We start from the raw sequence: 18644 nt of genomic DNA on the forward strand, positions 1-18644 counted from the left end.
TGGTTTCCCAAAAAATTTCTATAATTGGGTTCTCAGAGACCAGTCCATGTCCAACAGTGGCTCTCTTCAAAGTATTCTACAGCTGATGAAGGTCTTACTGATGAACAATCTCTTACTCACATGGAATTTATAATTTGGTTTGTTATACACACACTTTTTTGCCAGAACATCAACTGAGCCTTTACCCTCTGTTGCCCATGTGTCTTGCTAAGGAATGGGAAACATTCAGCATCCTGAGGGAATAGATTCAAGGTTATCTCTCTAAGAGACCAGGAATCTTCTAGTTAGCCTCAGTCTGCTGGAGCAAGATCTTTTTCTTGGGCATCTAGCCACAGGGGCTTCAGCTCTTCCTTTCAATTCTTTTGTGATAGGAAAGGACTATATATCAGTAATAGAGTCACTGGAGGATGTTCTTACTAGGAACATGCAAAATGTTTTTATTTGAACCATCTTAACCCACCAGCACTTCAGGTCAAGTCTGAAAGAGCGTGTTTATACATAAAACAATTATTTTGAGCATGAAAGAAGCTGTTTTGACCATACTGGAAGTATTTTGAGCTCAGAACAATTCTTTTCACAATTGAAATGGGCTGTAGAGTTAAAACCAATGGATTTTCATTTTCTTTTTATTCATGCTATCACTTGCTTGCTTCTTTGGAATTCCTTAGGTACAGCTGGAGACCATTGTAACCCTCAGCACCATAAACAGCAAAACCAAATGTTCCTGTCAAGCCTAAAGATGTGATATTTCCTCAAGCCTGAGATGTGATATTTCTTTATTTAACTAAATTTATAAACTGCCCCAATCTGGACCAACTCTAAGTGCTGTTTACAAACATAATGAAAACAGAATATGTCACCTTACACTCCTTTTCTAATATTGGACCTCCTTGCATAGTCATTTCCACACTAGTGACTTTTATAGTCTTCAAAGCATTACCCAGGCACTGAAGTGACATACAGCTATCCACTTTACTGTTATTTTGGGACAATGATGGTTGGATTGCCCTAGAAGATGCTGTACATTGATAGTGTGGGAGTGACCATAGCAAAGGATGCTATGAAACTGGCATTGCTGTACAAACAAGTAGTTTGAAGAAAGTAAGAGTTTTGTTGATACTAGTGCTAGATTCTTCCTACCTGTTCTCATTCAATTTGATGGAAGAAGTCTGCTTCAGAAATTATTTAAAAAGAAAATAAGATAATTTTCATGGGTGGAATGTAAATTCCCTCTTCTATTTAACATCTACATGAGGCTGCTGGGGAAGGTGATCTGACAGTTTGGGGTGAGATATTATCAATATGCTGATGATACCCAGCTTTATATCTCCACCCCGGGCTGCCCGAGTGATGCTGTGGATGTCCTGTCCCAGTGCCTGGAGGTTATAGGGACCTGGATGGGGTGCAATGGGCTTCGACTCAACCCAAGCAAGACTGAGTGGCTTTGGGTTTGTGGGCCTCCTGGTGACAAGGTTTTTCCATCATTGGTCCTGGATGGGGTTGCACTGCCCCAGATGGACCCAGTGTGCAATCTGGGGGCCCTTGTAGACTCATGGCTCCTGCTAGAAGAGCAGGTGCCAGCCGTGGCTAGGAGGGCCTTTACGCACCTTTGGGTTGTGCGCCAGTTGTGCCCATTCCTGGACCGAGAGGCTCTGCTCACAGTCACTCATGCCCTCGTGACCTCCTGTCTGGATTACTGCAATGCGCTCTACATGGGGCTGCCCTTGAAGAGCATTCAGAAGCTTCAGCTGGTGCAGAATGTGGCTGCACGGGTAGTAAATGGAGTTGGATATTCGACGCACGTAACACCACTGCTACATGAGCTGCATTGGTTGTTGGTGTGCTTCCATGTGCAATTCAAGGTGCTGGTTGTCACTTTAAAGCCCTTCATGGCTTGCGATTCGGTTACCTTAGGGACCGTCTCCTCCCAGTTGTTTCTGCCCATCCAAGTCAATCTAGTAGGCTGGGTATGCTGCGGGTCCTGTCAGCCAAGGAATGTTGGTTGGCGGGAACTAGAAGGTGTGCCTTCTCAGCCGTAGTGCCTGCCATCTGGAATATTCTCCCTACAGAGATTAGGATGTCCCTGACCCTGTTGGCCTTTTGTAAGGCCGTGAAGACCTGGTTATGTGCCCAGGCCTGGGGCCCCGAGCGTGTGAATGGTCCTGTTTGTTGGTTATATTAACATCTATGCACTGCTTACTTGGTGGCCATGTATATTTATTCTGTAATTTAATTGTTTTAATTGAAATTGTTTTAATTGTTTTATAGTTTTTATTGTAACCCACTCTGAGTCACTTGCTGAGAAGGGCGGCTAGAGAAATCGAATAAATAAACAAAATAAACGTATTTTGTCCATATTTAGTGATGTGGTGGCCAAGAGGTATTTGTAAATTTCTTATATTTCATTTCATAGTAACATCTGATGGTTTGCAACTTTCCTGGCTTCCCAGGTTTCATTTCATAATGGAACTCATCCATTACTTTTTTTTTCCCACTGTAGGGATGTTACTGTCATCTTTAAGGAGAGCCTATCCTTTAGAAATCGTTGAAGAATTTCTGCTTCTCTGGGAGAAATTCAAAGAAAGTATCCACTCAGTTTCTCAGGCCATAAATTTGGTTGAGAATGCCCATAGATTTGACTGAAAAATTGAAGAGGAAAATTGTGCCCAGCTTTATCTGAGATCAGCTCAAAGGTCCATCTTGCCCAACATTCAGTGTAACACAGAAGCCAATGAGATGGATCAAGTAAACTTATAAGCCAGGAATGATGGAAGGAGTATTCTATATGATCAAGAAGAACATTTTTGAACTTGTTGACCTCCATGGGCTATAATAGTTTGCATATACTGTATGTATGTATGTATGTGTATGTGTATGTATGTATGTATGTATGTGTGTATATATATATATTTGTGTGTGTGTGTGTATACACACACACACACACAGTATACATACATACATATATGTATATATACATACATTCATATACATATACGTATACGTATACGTATACACATGCATGCATGCATGCGGCTCCAAAATAAATCAATCGTTTTTTTAAATCACAATGTAAAATTCTTAATGTATTGGTTCTGTTTTGGAAAAAATTGATAATTTAAGAGTATATAAGAACCCATGAAGCGCCTTTAGTGATATCTAATACCAAATAGTTGCCAATTGGTTTGATACCTAGCAGTATCAAGTGATAATTGTAAGTCTGCCACATTACGGAGATGAGAATGACAGATACTATAAGTATCCACTTGCATTTTCATTCTCATATTTTCATTTTAATATTTGCTTTGTAATCTCTTAAAGAGTGTTTCCTAGTGCAGTTCTAATGGATGGCATATGACAGCTATGTTCATGTCTTGCAACATGTACAAATATGCAGAAGTAATGCGATAGTATGTATAAGAATACAGATGTTTGAAAAAATGTCTTTAATTGATTATAGTGCTATAACCATCCATATTTTGATTACATTGTACAGTCATATTTACTGTTCTCTTCATTCTTTTTTTTCCTGGAAATTTCCTAATATGGGATTCCCACAGTGTACTATGTTGGTAGACACAACTCACATTGCAGTGATTAGTTCCATTTGGCTAGCAAGAAGATGTCCCAATAGGAAAGGGCATGTTTCTGTTGGCATTTGACCTCTAGTTTCAGTAGGTTGGCAGGGCTTTGCTGACCTTGCCTGGGTTTTGAAGCTAAGCAGGGTCAGGCAAAGGCAGTGCTTTAATGGGATTCCATCTGGGAATTCCATGATTACAGATTTGACTGGGAAACTGAAAAAGCATCTTGGAAGAAGCCAACAGGAAACCACTTCTGTACTGTTGCCAAGAAAACAATATAGATGTGTCCATGTATTCACCAGAAGTCAAACTTGACTTGAAAGAGGCTTTATTTATTGAAACTGTGTGTTATTTATTTATTTTTATGTATTTATTTGCTCTAGTTTGTATTTTGCTCCAGTCATAATGATGCTGAGCAGCTAACTATCATCAGACTATTATCATTATTATAATGTTTGAATGGATTGCTTAATCAAGTGGGTGTTTCTTTAAAGTAATTCTTTTTTCCCCAGTTAAGATGGGAGAAAATTGGGAAAACACATTTTTCTACAGCAGAAATCTCTGGAGATATTTTTTCAGATAAGGAATGGTAAGCAATAAAATTCTTTGAAGGGAAATTCAAAGACTAAAACAGATGGGTTGACTGAAGGTTACCTAAGTGCGGGAGAAGGTTCATATCCAAAATGTGACCCTCTAGATATTTTGGTTGCAAGTCATGTAGAGCTTTCAGTTAAAGCCCATAAACCAACAATAACACCCAATATGTTGCACTGAACCCAGGAACAAAGTGGAAGCTAGTACTGATATTTCATCATAAATGAAATTTGGATTTGTTATTCTGTTTGTGTGAAGCTGGTATGGATGATGTTTTTGTAGCTCTGCTGTCTTTACTGAGGATTACAGAGGAACAGAGAAAGATTATGAATGGACCGATAACAATAACAGAAGTTTCTAAAGCTATAAAAAAGATTGAACTAGGAAAGGTGCCTGGACCTGATGGATTATCAGGTTCTTATTACAAATGTTTTGAGGATGAAGTTTGGCAACCTTTACAAAACATGATGAACTCTATTCTACAGATAGGAAAGATGCCAGAGAGTTGGAAAGAGGCCAATATAGCATTAATACCTAAAGAGGGACAAGATTTGATTTTAACAAGAAATTATAGGCTGATAACACTACTGAGTAATGACTACAAGTTGTATTCATGAGGATCAATGTGAGTTTTTACCTAAAAGACAGTTAAAGGACAATGTTAGAAATGTGTTGGACATTTTGGAATATTTGGAGTAACATAATGAAAAAAAAAAGCTGCCTTGATCTTCTTAGGTTCAGAAAAGGCATTTGACAATTTGAATTGGACTTTCTTGTTCTTGGAAGATATGAGAATATGTGGCTGAAAGGATTGAAATTTACATTATAATCGTAAAGATAATTTTTACAAAATGATTATCATTGGTATATGTCACCAGAGAAATGGTCTAGAATGTATAAAGGCACTTCAAATGTATATTGGAAATGTGAACAATAAGAAGGGGCATTATATCATGTTTAGGGAACATGTAAAAAAGCTAGAAAATTCTGGATTCAAATACATAAACTGATTCTGAGGATTTTGAAGATTAATATACAACTGAAACCAGAGGTTTTTCTTTTGGGATTGATGGACAATCAGTTGGAAAAACGTAATATAACTTTGTTTTTATACATGATAGCTGCAGCAAGGTTATTTTATGCACAAAAATGGAAAGATTCAGCACTTTCCAGGATTCAACAAGGAACACCCATGGGATCACCTATTTCAGGACTCATAGCAGAGATTGTAATGCAGCGTCTGGAAAGGATAGCACTCCCATGCATACAACCCAAAGTATGGATCTGGTATGTGGATGACACTTTCATCATAATTTAAAAAGGAACAACTGGAGGAAACACATGAAACCATCAACAACATCTTCAATGGAATGAAATTCACAAGGGAAGAAGAAAACAACAACACAGTACCTTTCTTGGACATCCTCATCAGCTTGATGGCAAGTTATAAACACAAGTCTACCGGAGAGCTACCCACACTAACCAAGTGCTCCATTACCAAAGCAAAAACCCAACCTCCCACTAGAGGAGCTGTGTAAGAACATTATTCAGATGAGCACAAACACACTGCAGCAACCCAGAAAAAGAAACAGATAATCTATACAGCATCTTCCAGCAAAATGGATACCTCCTCAACTTTATCAAAAACTGCCTTACCACTCAACCCACTACAACCCAACCAACAGAAGCTATGAAAAGCATAACACTGCCATACATCAGAAACATCTCAGAAACCACCAACAGACTGTTACAACCACATGGCATCACCGTAGCGCATAAACCAACTAAAACTCTTCAAAACGTCTTAAGTAACCCAAAAGACCCAGTAGCCCAAGAAGAAAAAACAGGAGTTATTTACAACATACAGTGTAAGGACTGTAAGAGCCACTATGTAGGACAGACAGGCAGAAGACTAGCAGAGCGCATCCACGAACACCAACTAGCAGTCAGAAGGCACAATGAGAACTCCTTAATCTCACAACACATGGACAGACTTAACCATACTTTCAACTGGGAAACTGTGAGCACCCTAAACCAAGCCAATTCCAAAAACGGTAGAGAATTCCTGGAAGCTTGGCACTCAGACAAAGCAGCCATCAGCAGACACATAAAGGTAAACAACAGTTACATACCATTCAAAAGAGACAATAGAAAAGCCAAAAGACCAGAACACCTCCTTGCCAGCAATCAACACCCAGATATGCAAAGATCCACACTAGGATTAACACCAGATGAGCAATCAAACAGCACAATATACCCTAATCAAAGAACTAGTAACTCAGTCAACCAACCAAGCAGCAAACAACAGCCCAATCAAGGAACTCCCAAGGAGAGAACACCTCCACCAACACAAGCTGGACAAACCATGGTATATAAACAGAGGGCAAGGCTCACTCCTTTTTTGCACTGAAGATGTTGCCTAGTCTGGCAATGAAATGTCTGCAAGAAAACAACAAGGCTCAGAGAGCACCAAGGACTCCACAGATTCAGCACTACCCACAATGGAGGAATAGTTGGTGAAGATGATGGAACTTGTTGAGATGACTTCATTGATCAGACATTTGAAGTGCCTTTATACATTCTAGACAATGTCTCTGGTGACATATACCAAGGGTACATCATTTTATAAAAATTCTCTTTATGATTATAACACAGTGTAAATTTCAATCCTTTCAACCACATATTTTCCCTTTGTTCCATCTGTATATTATAACCAAAATTTTTAGCTCACTTCATCATACGTTCTTTCACTTCTTCTGTTTCAAATTTCAATAAAAAGGTATGGAATATTTCTTAATCTTTAGTTCTTACTGGAGTTGCAGGTGGTCACTGCATTGAGGCATGTTTTCATACAATTAAAGCTACTGCGCTAGCTGCAACTCCTTGTGAGCCAGTTGGATTTGGCAACCGTAGTCCATCTTTTGGACATATACAATTCTGAGCATTACATTCCACTGTATGTGAGATTGTCCTTGAAGAATATCAGGAAGTTGCAATTGTAAAATGTGGGAGCTAAGCTGTTAACCAGTGCAAGGTATAGAGATCACAGGAAGTCTGCATTGCAAGTTCTGTGCAGGTTGCTAATTGCTTTCTAGACACAATTTAAGGTGTTAGTATTGACATTTAAAGTACTAAATGGCTTAGAGCCTGGCTCAGAAGCATTGCCTCTGCCGTTACAAACATCTCTCCCATTATATTAAGATGTTCTTTTGAAGATGCTCCACAGTCAAATGCTCATCTATCTACATGCCCTTCTCCTATATTGCCCTCAGTCTATAGAATGCACTTCCTCAGTAACAGTATTCCTTGTATTTGACCCATGCTTTCTTAGCATTTCAAAAATATGTAAAATGCATCTCTTTGCCATGTTTCCAATTGTTAATTGAGTTTGGATATAGTAACATATGGTTTTTAATATTTTGTAGTTAAAAAACCTGTTGACTACTCTAAGTGCTCATCTGAGCAGAAAAGTGGGGTATAAATTGAATGCCTGAATAGAAAAGGCATACAAATTAACTAACCTCCATAAATTTAACTAATGTGGGTTATGTGAAAGCCAGTGCAGTGCAATGGTTAAGGTGTTGGATTAAGACTGATGATATCCAACTCATCCTCAGCTATCGAAGGTTACTTAGTGACTTTGGGATAGTAATTCCTGTCAGTCCAATTGACTTTGGGAATATTGTTGTGGAGAAAACTTGAGCAGGAGTCCTATGTGCACATCCTTGAGGTTCTGTAAAAATTCATTACAGTAACCCATCTTAGATATTATACAAGCACCAACTAAAGTGGCAAACAGTGTCTTTCTGATAGGGAAAGGGAAGCAGCTGGTGCCTTAATGGAAGTTGTTAAAAATGTCCTATGCTAGAGATGCTGTGGGTCCTTTGATAACAGCCAACAAATAACCTGGAGAGTCATAATCAAGGACAGTTCCAAAAGCATCACTCAGTTGCAAAGTTGATCCTTAAGGGATAGTGCAACTTCTTCTAGCCTAGGCTAAGTTCCACTTTCCTGATCAGGCAACTCTCCTCCCTGCAGCTTGCCCCAGGCATGGTATAATTGAACCAACTGGTTTCTGTTATTGTTGTTTGGCGGATTAGATCTCAAATCCATCTGTAGTTTTGTGATGATCATTCCAGAAATCCATGCAACAAGTTCTTGGGTTTCTGGAGTTTTCAGAAGGAATATGTGTAAAAGTCTAGAAGATGTTTTGAGGCAAGGTGGGGGAAATTAAATTTTCAAAACTGTATCCCCAGATGAGGGGTTCCAATACAGAGCTTTTTGCTGGAGCTCCTCCCACATCAGTGCTTCCTCTCCATATCAGTTTACCTTGCTGTCAACAGCAGCAGTTGTGCTTCAGAGGTTGCATTGTTTAACTTTCCTTTGACATGCCAGATAGATGCTATGCTGGGGCACTACAAGAATCTTAAATGGCAGCTCCAACTATCCCAGTACTCCTTGCAGTACCATGGTTCAGGGCTCTGCCTGCTTTCTTGTAGCTGCCCAAAAATGTTTGGCACAATGTCACTCAGACATTTTTACTCATCGTTTCCTGGATGTGGATGCAATGTCCACTATATTTTCTCCATTTAGGAGGTTGAATGATTATGTGCCATCAAGTCAGTGTTGACTCTCAGTATCAACCACATAGATAGATTTTCTCCATGACAATTGGATTCTAACTTGGTCGGTCTTCCAATGGTGCACTTATTGCCACTGTAACTGAGTCCATTCACCTTGCTGCTGGTTATCCTATTCTTCTCTTTCTTTCCATCTTTCCCAGCATTAGAGCCTTTTCCAGAGCTAGGTCTTTGTATAATATGTCTGAATAATTTGAGCCTGGTCATCTGTGCCTCGAGTGAAAATTCTGGATCGATTTGTTCAATGATCCATTTGTTTGTTTTTGGGCTGTCCACAGTATTTTCAGGCATCTTCTCCAACACCAAAGTTTAAAAGTGCCAATACTCTTCCTATCCTGCTTCTTCGAAGTCCAGCTTTTGCTTCTATAGTGTGTTACAGGGAATACCATTGCTTGCACAATTTTGACCCTGGTCTATCTGTCTGTCTCTCTTTCTCTTCCCATTTAAATATATTTTCTGAGGCCTTCATGGCTGCTCTACCAAGTGCTAGTCTGTTGGCATATTTCTTGACTGCTTGTTTCTTTCCTGTTGATGGTTGATCCTAAAGGCCAAAGCTATCCACCACTTAAGTATCGTCATTGTCAGTTCTAAGGTTGGTTGTTGTAATAGTTGCTATTACTTTGGCCTTCCTATATTTAATTTAAGTCCAATTTTTTCACAGTGCTCTTTGACTTTCATTACAAGAGCTTGTAGATCCTTTGCATTTCTTAGCTATCAGAATAGGGTCATCAGCAGAGCACAGAATATTGATGTTTCTTCCTCCAATTTTAAAACTGTGTTTTTCTTCTTCCAATCTACCTTCCCTTAATTATACAGTATATTCAGCATATGGGTTGAATAAATAAGGATAGAGTATACAGCCTTGCCTCAGTCCTTTGCCAACCTGGAGCCAGTCTGTTTTGCCATGTTCTGTCCAGACTATGGCTCCCTGGCTTGTATCTAAATTTCACATGAGGACAATTGAGGAGAAGGAAGGGCTTTAAGCAAGGGGTCTTGGCTGGGCCTACTTTTATACTGCTAGAACTCCTCAGGCTCAGCTGGTAACAATAACAATGACAACAACAACAACAACAACAACAACAAGTCATCTGACAACTTTCTATGAAAGATTGGCTACTCAAGTTAATGAAATATTACAAACTGGAAATTGAAGGATGATGATGGTGATGATGATGATGATGATGATGATGATAGAAAGAGACAATGATGTTGTCATGAGTACTGATGGCGAGCAGGAGGGGGCCTCTATCCAGGGGGGAAAACGCATGTGTAGTACTGAGGAATTAAGCAGCCATTCAAAGAGACACAGATCAGACCCGCCTTAACTTTTGGGGTTTATCTGTCTGGGTTTTTCCCACGCTTCTTCAGTTTGTTAGGATTCTGTCTTATGTAGCAGTAATAAACACTAGAGACCTACTCCTTGTCTCAGCATGGTTCCTGGCTGTTAGGACAGGTGTAGTTGCTAGTAGCCACCAACTGGTTACTTACTTGCCAACAATTTTCAAGCTGCTAACTGGTATATTAGCAACAGTGATTTTGAGTTACATATTCAAAAAAATCATTGTATCCACCTAAACAAAAAGGTTACTGCTGAAATTATTGAGGAACAAGTGATCAATCATTGTTGAAATGATACTAAAATACTCTAAAGAAAGAAAAAAATGTAAAGTGGCTTGGACTGATTATAAAAAAAGCATTTGATACTCTTCTACATTGTTGGAACAGAAATGTTTGGAAATATTTGGCATTAGTGCAAACATCCACAATTTTGTAAAAAAAAAGCTATTGAAAAAAAGGAAAACAAGCTTTGATGGTAAATGGTGAAGAAATTGGAAATGTGAACATCAGGAGAGGAATTTTTCAAGAGCATTCATTGTCTCCATTACTTTCTACCCCTCACTCATATTCTGAATAAAACAAATTAGGACATGTCAAACAAAATGGAAAAAATATCTTACCAGTTATATAGGGATGATTTGAAACTACATGGAAAAACAAAAACTGAAACTGAATCCTTACTTGATACTCTAAGGATATATACTGATGATATAAAAATGGAATTTGGATTTGACAAAAATGTGCCAGTTACTGACTGCAGGGCTGTTTCCATACCTCCAGCTGCTGGGCACAACAGCAGACAGATATTTTCTGGCTAAAATGGAGGTGTATTGGGGAGAATGAAGGGACAAAATTTATTTATTTATTTATTATTCAAATTTAATTACTGCCCATCTCCCCCAAAATTCCTTTAGGTTTGCTAAAGCTACTAACAATAACGTTATTATGAGTTTAGTTTCAACACTCAGTCAGCAAGGGGTACTCTGTGGACAGCACGTGTATCCTGTAGTAATTCCAGAATAAAATTATTTGGCTGCCTAATAGGGTTGGCGGCAGCTGGAGTGAAATTTTGGGTTAAGAGTACATCCCCAAAGCAAAGTGTTTTTGGTCTGCAGCTAAGTGTTCACTCAACAAGCAGACATAGTTGCCCTTGATTCTTTTTTTTTGGGGGGGGGGGCTTTCTTCTTAAGAGTGAGAAGTCAATTCCTCTTCTTTTTTTCCCTTCTCCATTCTGAGTTTTTAGAAACTGGGCTGTGATGGGATGAATTAATTCCATTAACTGTCAAAGGAATTTTCCTTGCTGCCAAATTACATTTCCTGCATCTGTAAATCATTTTACCACTGCCTTCCACAACAGTTTTTCAAGTGACCTTTTAGAGTTTTAGATGACTGTCTGTTTGCTTATTTATGACACCCTGTTTAACTGCTTCAGGGTGAGGGCATTGTAGGAAGACAATCACCATGGCGGGAGATATAGGAGTATAAAATAAACATAATCATCAGTGAAAACAGCATAAAAAGATCTGGAAGTGGAAAAACCGCTGCCTACATGGGATGCATCTGGAACGTCTGCATATCTATTTCTGGGGAAATGTCCAATAGTTAAGCAGAAAAAAAATATTTTCAGAATCATTTTGGCTGGACTCTGCTGTAAAGTTTTTCAGAAGTTTTCCTCCTTTACAGTAGGGGTTTCTGCTTTACTGCCTTATTCTCAGGATATTTGAGAATTTCTTTCAGATTTCCCTTGGAACTGGACTGCTTGTTGGAGGTGATAGAGCTGTCACTCTGTGGGTTCCTCTTTTCTTACACTTTTCTCCATCACACTGAGGTTTCCCTGGCTATCCACTATCCAGCCTTTGAGAGGCTTTAATGGAAGGGTGGGAAGCCAGGGAGGCTGCGGAGATGACTGTGCAATGAAAATAAAGACATTCCTACACAATACTTTGCTACTTCATAACAAAATTAGTAGACGACCCTCACACTCTACCCCTGATAATTCCTCAGTGTTTCTCGTCTTCTCTGAAAGAAACATGTAAAAGGAAATTCTCCTTTATCAAAAGTATCTCTTTATCTAATGCATTTGCTTTCCAGTTTTCATAGCCTGCCAAGCTCAAAAACAACAACAAAACAACCCTCTGGGCTGGTTACAAAACGTTAAAATTATAAAAGCATCAGCAAGAATAAATCGAAATAATAAAAAACAGTAATAATAGATCAAGCCTCTTCCAAGATGGGTTCTAATAAGACTGATCAAAAGAATGTCGGAGAATTTTTCTGCATGCTTGTTTGCATACTAGTAGGGAAGTGTTTGTAAAAAGTTTTTGCAAACCACACAGCCCTTGTGCATCTTTCACCATAGTTCATCATGGTTGTGCAGGGTATCTTTCTTCCATAAAGCCTTTCCACTCCTATTTAGAGAGGAAGGAAGCCTTGTTTCTTCCCTCACTCTGATTTGGCTTTAGGGTAAGGCTGTCAGAATAAAAGCAATCATGGAAGCAATCCTTTCTTGCTGTTTCAATAAGACTGGAAGGAATACTGGAAAACATGGACTATGTAGGGAGATCATTCACATTGCTTCACTTTCCCCCTCATCAGTCACCAACAGCCTGCAAATGAGATGGTGAAAATGGGCAGGCTTTTTGCCTCTCCTTTAATACTTTTGCACTCACCAATTGCAATTAATAAGGGACTGAAATTTTTGCCAGCATTTTGTGGGTTTCTGGCCAGAATCCTAACCCTACCATCCATCAGCCTCTGACCTGCGCGGACCATAAGACTCGGTTCATATTCTGATTCAGAAAACATCCTGATTCAACTTGGACAGATCCAATAACCCAAGCAACGTCCCTTCTATTGATTAATGTGGTAAAACTACTACTTTAAAAAAAGGTACTTATAGGCATGGTAGACATTGGGGAAGGGATGACATCTGACAATATCATGGAAAATGTAGTGAGTTCTTATGAATTTGAATTTTTAAAAGATAGATAATACAAGTTTTCATTTTTCAGGTATGTTTGCAGGTATTGTAACCCCTCGTGGGAATCAGTCTTGCCAGATGTGAGAGACAAAGAGAATCTTTAGAGTGTAGAACTGATAATAATAATAATAATAATAAAAAAGTTAACCTCTTGGATTGTTTGATGTACAATTTGTAAGAAAAGAATCCTTGGTCCTTAAGTTCCTTGGTCTTAAGCCTACCAAATTAAGAAAGCTACGTGGGGGACCTTTGTATTAGACTCCATTGGTGGCAGCATATAATATGGGACCTTAAGTTCTATTAGACATGTTAAGTTTATGAACTCCACCACTTGAATAGCAAACTGCTCGGAACCAAATGCTTGCAATGCATTTGTTTATTTAAGTTGTATTGGAAAATATTATTTCATGGCCCTATACTTCCCCTACTCTAATCTCCATAGTATCCTACCTAAATCTCTGGACCAAAGAAAAATCTATATATCTGTATATGGCTCTATCATCTCTCTCTCTGTCTCTCTCTATTATTTATCATCATCCTCATCCTCATCATCCTCATCCTCATCTATTTGATTTATTATTATTTCCCAAACCTTGGGAAATCACCAAATATTGCAAGATTGTCAGTTTCATTTGAAATCTCATGAGATTTGGCAGTTTCATAAGTTTTTGTCTATTTCCATTTTTTTGAGGAAAAGAAAGGGGTCCCACAGAACCATCCAGAAGGGGTCATGTGCATTGAGGTCTTGCCAATCCCTGGTTGGCATGTAAAGGAGAAAATGTAGAGAGTAAGGAAGTTGACCTTGACAGAGACACACCAGATCCATTACCAAAGCAACAAGGAGAAAAACATGGCTTACGTCCAAAACAAGCAGAAAGTATGCATAAGTTGCTCAGATAGAGGCCTCCCTAATTCACATGGATATAAGAATGGGGGTGGGGGGCTACAGCACAGTCAGACCTGCAAGATACTGATAATGCAGCCACTCTCAATAAAGTACCCTTAACCTTTCTGTGCAGTTGATTCATGGTCTGGTCTCCCTGGTGGGGCTTGTGGCAGATTGCTGGAAAGCATTTGGCCTGAGAGATCAGAAAAAACACACACCAGGCATTTCTATAAAAATAAATGTATTTACAGAAAGCACAAAAACATAAACAGTTTCATGTCCAGATGTCCTGGATAGGTACAAAAGCTTTACAAGCTCATACATGCACACTCACTCTGAGTAGAAACAAGCTGGGAGAATGAGCTGCTGCTGCTGCTGCTGCTGGGCTAAACAGAAAACTAAAAATCTTTCTGGTGGCAAGCTTTCCCTTAGGCAATGAGCAGCTTGTTAGAATTTCTTTGTTTTGCCTGGACAAGCCATTAGTTACCATAGTAATTGAGTACTTCCTTAAGTATCGGCAGGGTGAAGAGTTTGAATTTAATTGTCCTCAGTTTGGGAGTTAATAGCTGCATTGCTTGGGGGAGGGCAGCTTGCTTGTTACTTGTTTAGTTTCGCTTTTGTTTTCCTTGCAGCACAGCCTCTCTTCCCAGTCCTCTCTGAGCATGTGTGTGAATGCACAGCTTGTAAAATATGTTTTTGTGTTTTCTGTAAATACATTTATTTTTATAGAAATGCCTGGTGTGTGATTTTTCTGATCTCTCGGGCCAAATACTTTCCAGCACTCTGCCAAGACAGCTTTAGCTTATTTGGTCATTCTTTTCACACCCCAACCCAAGGATACTTAAGTTTGACCTTCTGACTCTGCCAGAGTGATTTGTTACCATAGTAACTTAATTCCTCTACAGCCAAATTTCTTGCAGAAAAAACAAATGCCAACAGGGCTGATATCAAGGGCTGCAGGATCAGCTGGACTGTGCTGTTCTTTAGGCAGGGTCATAGACATTTCTTTGTTTTTTGTTTTGTTTTTTAAATAATATCCATTGTACTTTTACTTACAAGTGCTTATACTGATGGCAATCTACTTTGTGAGGACTGTTCTCCTGAAAGGTGGGATACAAATAATAAGCCCATGTGAGGCAGCTTGACAAGGAACTGGGCATTGTGAGGACAACGTGTTTCACCTCACGAAGATAAAAAGGCAATGGAATTCACCTTGGTAAGGCAATTTGCATTACACTGCAGCCTCTCTCACACTTACAAGAGCGGGAAAAGCCCTTTCGGATCTTACTGGCAAGTGCCGAAGAGGGCTACAGAAGACAGTAGAGCAGAGCCAAGTGCTGTAGACACTTTCCTTGTAGAAACAAGGGTTGTTGTTGTTTTTTCCTTCATGAAGCATCTTCAAGGAGGTCCTCCCAAGCTTTCAGTGACAGTGATGTAGTGACCTGGATAAACCAAAACAAACAAACAGACAAAAAAGAATCAGGAAGCACACAGACATAAGCATTAGGAACTATAAAGGAAAAAAAGTTCTAGAGGAAGGATCAGGTTGCAAATCAATGGTTTGCAGTGAAAAAGTAGTGGATTTCAGGGAAATGACTGGGAATTTGGAATGAGGACTGGTTGGAAAAATGAAGGATTAGTTGAAAGAATAAAAAATCCAAAAGGTTTATACATACAAGCCACAATGAGCTCTCTTACTCTTTAAATATTGCTCAGACGACACTAACAAAAATAGTGAATGGGGCATAACAAAAATTTGATTATAGGAGACTTAGATCTGTCCTGCAAAGAACTGTGATGGAATTGCTCAGGATGACCCATTCTCTGTGATTAAAAGACAATACTGTCAGTCACTCATATCCTCCTCCTTCTCTCTGATTTCTTTTCATATAGCAAAAACTGAAGCAAGATAACCATTTTTGATGTGTTGTCAGATTATCCCTTTCTCTGTTTAGTTAATTATTTGATTTGATTTACATCTACCTTTCTACCCTGATGAATATTCATGCCAGCCAATAAAAACACCTTACATTGTGCCCAATAAAGATCTTTCAGTACAGGTGTTGTACAATTCTTGTATCCTGTACCAGTTAGAAGCCTATCTGCCACATTTTGCAGTAATTGCAACTTCTGGATGCTGTTCAAGAGTGAAGAACATGAAGAATTGTTCACTCTGAAGTGTCAAAGTTTGGAAATTCAGTGCCAAAGGTTGTACAGAATTGCAGATTTGCCACCAATACTCATCTTGTTCAGCTTCACAAACAGAACCTCTCTGAAGTGCCCCAATCCAGTAGGGATATGATCAAAATGTATGTACATCTCTTATATTAACAGAAATGGCAAACTTCTTCAAGCCTGATAAAGAGATCTGTAATGGTTCCACTCAAGGGATGCTACCTTGAGAAAGCTGAAGCACATTGATGGATTGAAGAAAGTCATAAACTGAAGTTTCTTGCAAAAAAATATGTTGGATACAGGTTTATCGTGTCCATGTGTGAATGTGGAAGGAAAGGAATGTGCAGAGAGGCAAAGTTGGCTGCAAAAAAAAAGAGGATGTAACACATTAGCTGCTCTGTCTAAGCCATTTTATAACAAAGATGCTTATTTATAAAGATGTGAATTGGTCTTGGCAATGTTATACTATTTCAGTGGCCCAGGCAGACCAGGTAATCTAAGTGGTGAAGTTTGAGACTCTTGAACCAACATAATTTTTTTATAAGAATGATTGTAGATGTATATATCTGAAGTAGAGTTTGGATGATTCTGAGGCCAATTCCATGCCTATCATAATAATGACTATGATACCTATATTGTATAGAAGTGGGCAAGTTTTTGATGTTGGGAGCCACACATAACTTTTTGGGGAAATATGCAGGCCTCATGATAATGATGCAAAATGGGCAAGAGTATATTATGCAAAAGGTATGGGCTTGCATTTTTGGGGGGAAGGGAAAAGGAAGGTGTGACTAGGCTAAGCTTTTTTAAAAAAGATAATTAACTGTATCAAGCTTATTGTAGGGCTTACCCTCTGGTTTCTTTGAGTTTCCTGTCTTAAAATGGTAGAAAACCATACAGTACCACCAATTTTGAACAATCATGGTTCAGAGTTTCAGCAACATTGTAAGAAAAGTTCTGAGGCCATAAAAAGGTTTAAAGGGCTGTATGAAGTGCTGGGGTCTCAAATTGCCAGTTATTAATATGTAGCCATGCATGTGGAAGGAACTCAAAAGTCATCCACTAGTCCAGCTCTCTGTTCATGTGGGAAGCCTGCTGCAACAGAGCATCTGAAGGCTATTCAGACACCTTGTACCTTCCATGGCAGCTTGTTTCTACTGTCAGATCATGCCATCAAAAGATTTCTCCTGAGTTTTTTCCCTTGCAATCTGGACCTGCTCGAGCTGTGTGTATGTGGGGTTGTGGGTTTTGGATGTGCATGTGCATGAATATATGTACCCCCTTGACATTCACCACTATCCCTGCATGCTACTGGTTTCATCCATCTGTACAGTCCCAGAAGAATTTTGTAACCACTAATGCAGTCCTTCATCTAGAAAAGATTACCTACCACTGCTGTAAATAAGAGAAAACCATTTTTTCAAAGTAATTCATGACATTCCTTCAACTATTTGAAAGTGATTATCATATTATCTTGTAAACATCTCTTTGCTAAGTTAAATAGACCAGAAATTGCATTTGAATGCCAGCTGCTAGAGGGAGATGATGGGAATGGGAATTTTCCCTTAGGCCCTAGTGGTGAAGGTCTTTGTTGACTGCTGGACTACATATAATAGGTGAGTCAGGGAATCTTTGGTTTTCTAAATGTTGTTGAAGTACAACTTGTACCATCTGTGAGACTTCACCAAACACAGCAGTAAATATAGACTCTCTAGAAACTCAGCCTGCAGCTAGTAAACAGCAGAAGTGTTACAGACTCAACATAGCTAGATAGGTTGTTTTATTGCAGACATGAAAGAAATCTTAAATACATAGAAGATCTGTCTACTGCAGAAGACAGGAATTAAGTCCCATGTATGTCAGTTTCAGGGTTTAAGTCCTTCTAGCCCTTTCCTCCTGCCCTTGAATCAATGGACTCTTGGCCATTCTTCTCCCAGCCTTGTGTGTCAGAGATACCTCTTTCACAATTATGTAACAATTCATTGATTCCTACCTCACCATCTTCAGATACTACAACATCTCTCAATATTAGTAACAGTACATTGGGACTTGTGGAGAGTTGTAGTTCAGCAACATCTTCATTGGCTCCCAACCCACTTTTGGTAATCCATGTATGCAATCCATAGTAAGCTACACTACTTATCCTCTTCATTGTCATGGCTGCTTCCCAGAAGAAGATGCTGCTGGCCATATCTCTGTTGTATTAAAAAGCCACATATGTAGGTAGGTGCTAACGCATCTAGAAGCGAAGCAGAGATCAAAAACACATAAGATTCCATTGACCTTATAGGATGACCAACTCTGCCTAGCTTCTCAGTTCTTTACTCAAGTACAAACTGAACTGCTAGACAGTCTCCTGGCCCATCTGTTGGCTACTGGCCTGAAAGATAAGCCTAGGAAATGTTGAGCTTCCTCTCAAAGCAACCATGAGGAAAAAAGGACAAGGCAGATGC

The sequence above is a fragment of the Candoia aspera genome, chromosome 1 (genome assembly GCF_035149785.1).
Source record: "Candoia aspera isolate rCanAsp1 chromosome 1, rCanAsp1.hap2, whole genome shotgun sequence".
NCBI lineage: Eukaryota > Metazoa > Chordata > Lepidosauria > Squamata > Boidae > Candoia > Candoia aspera.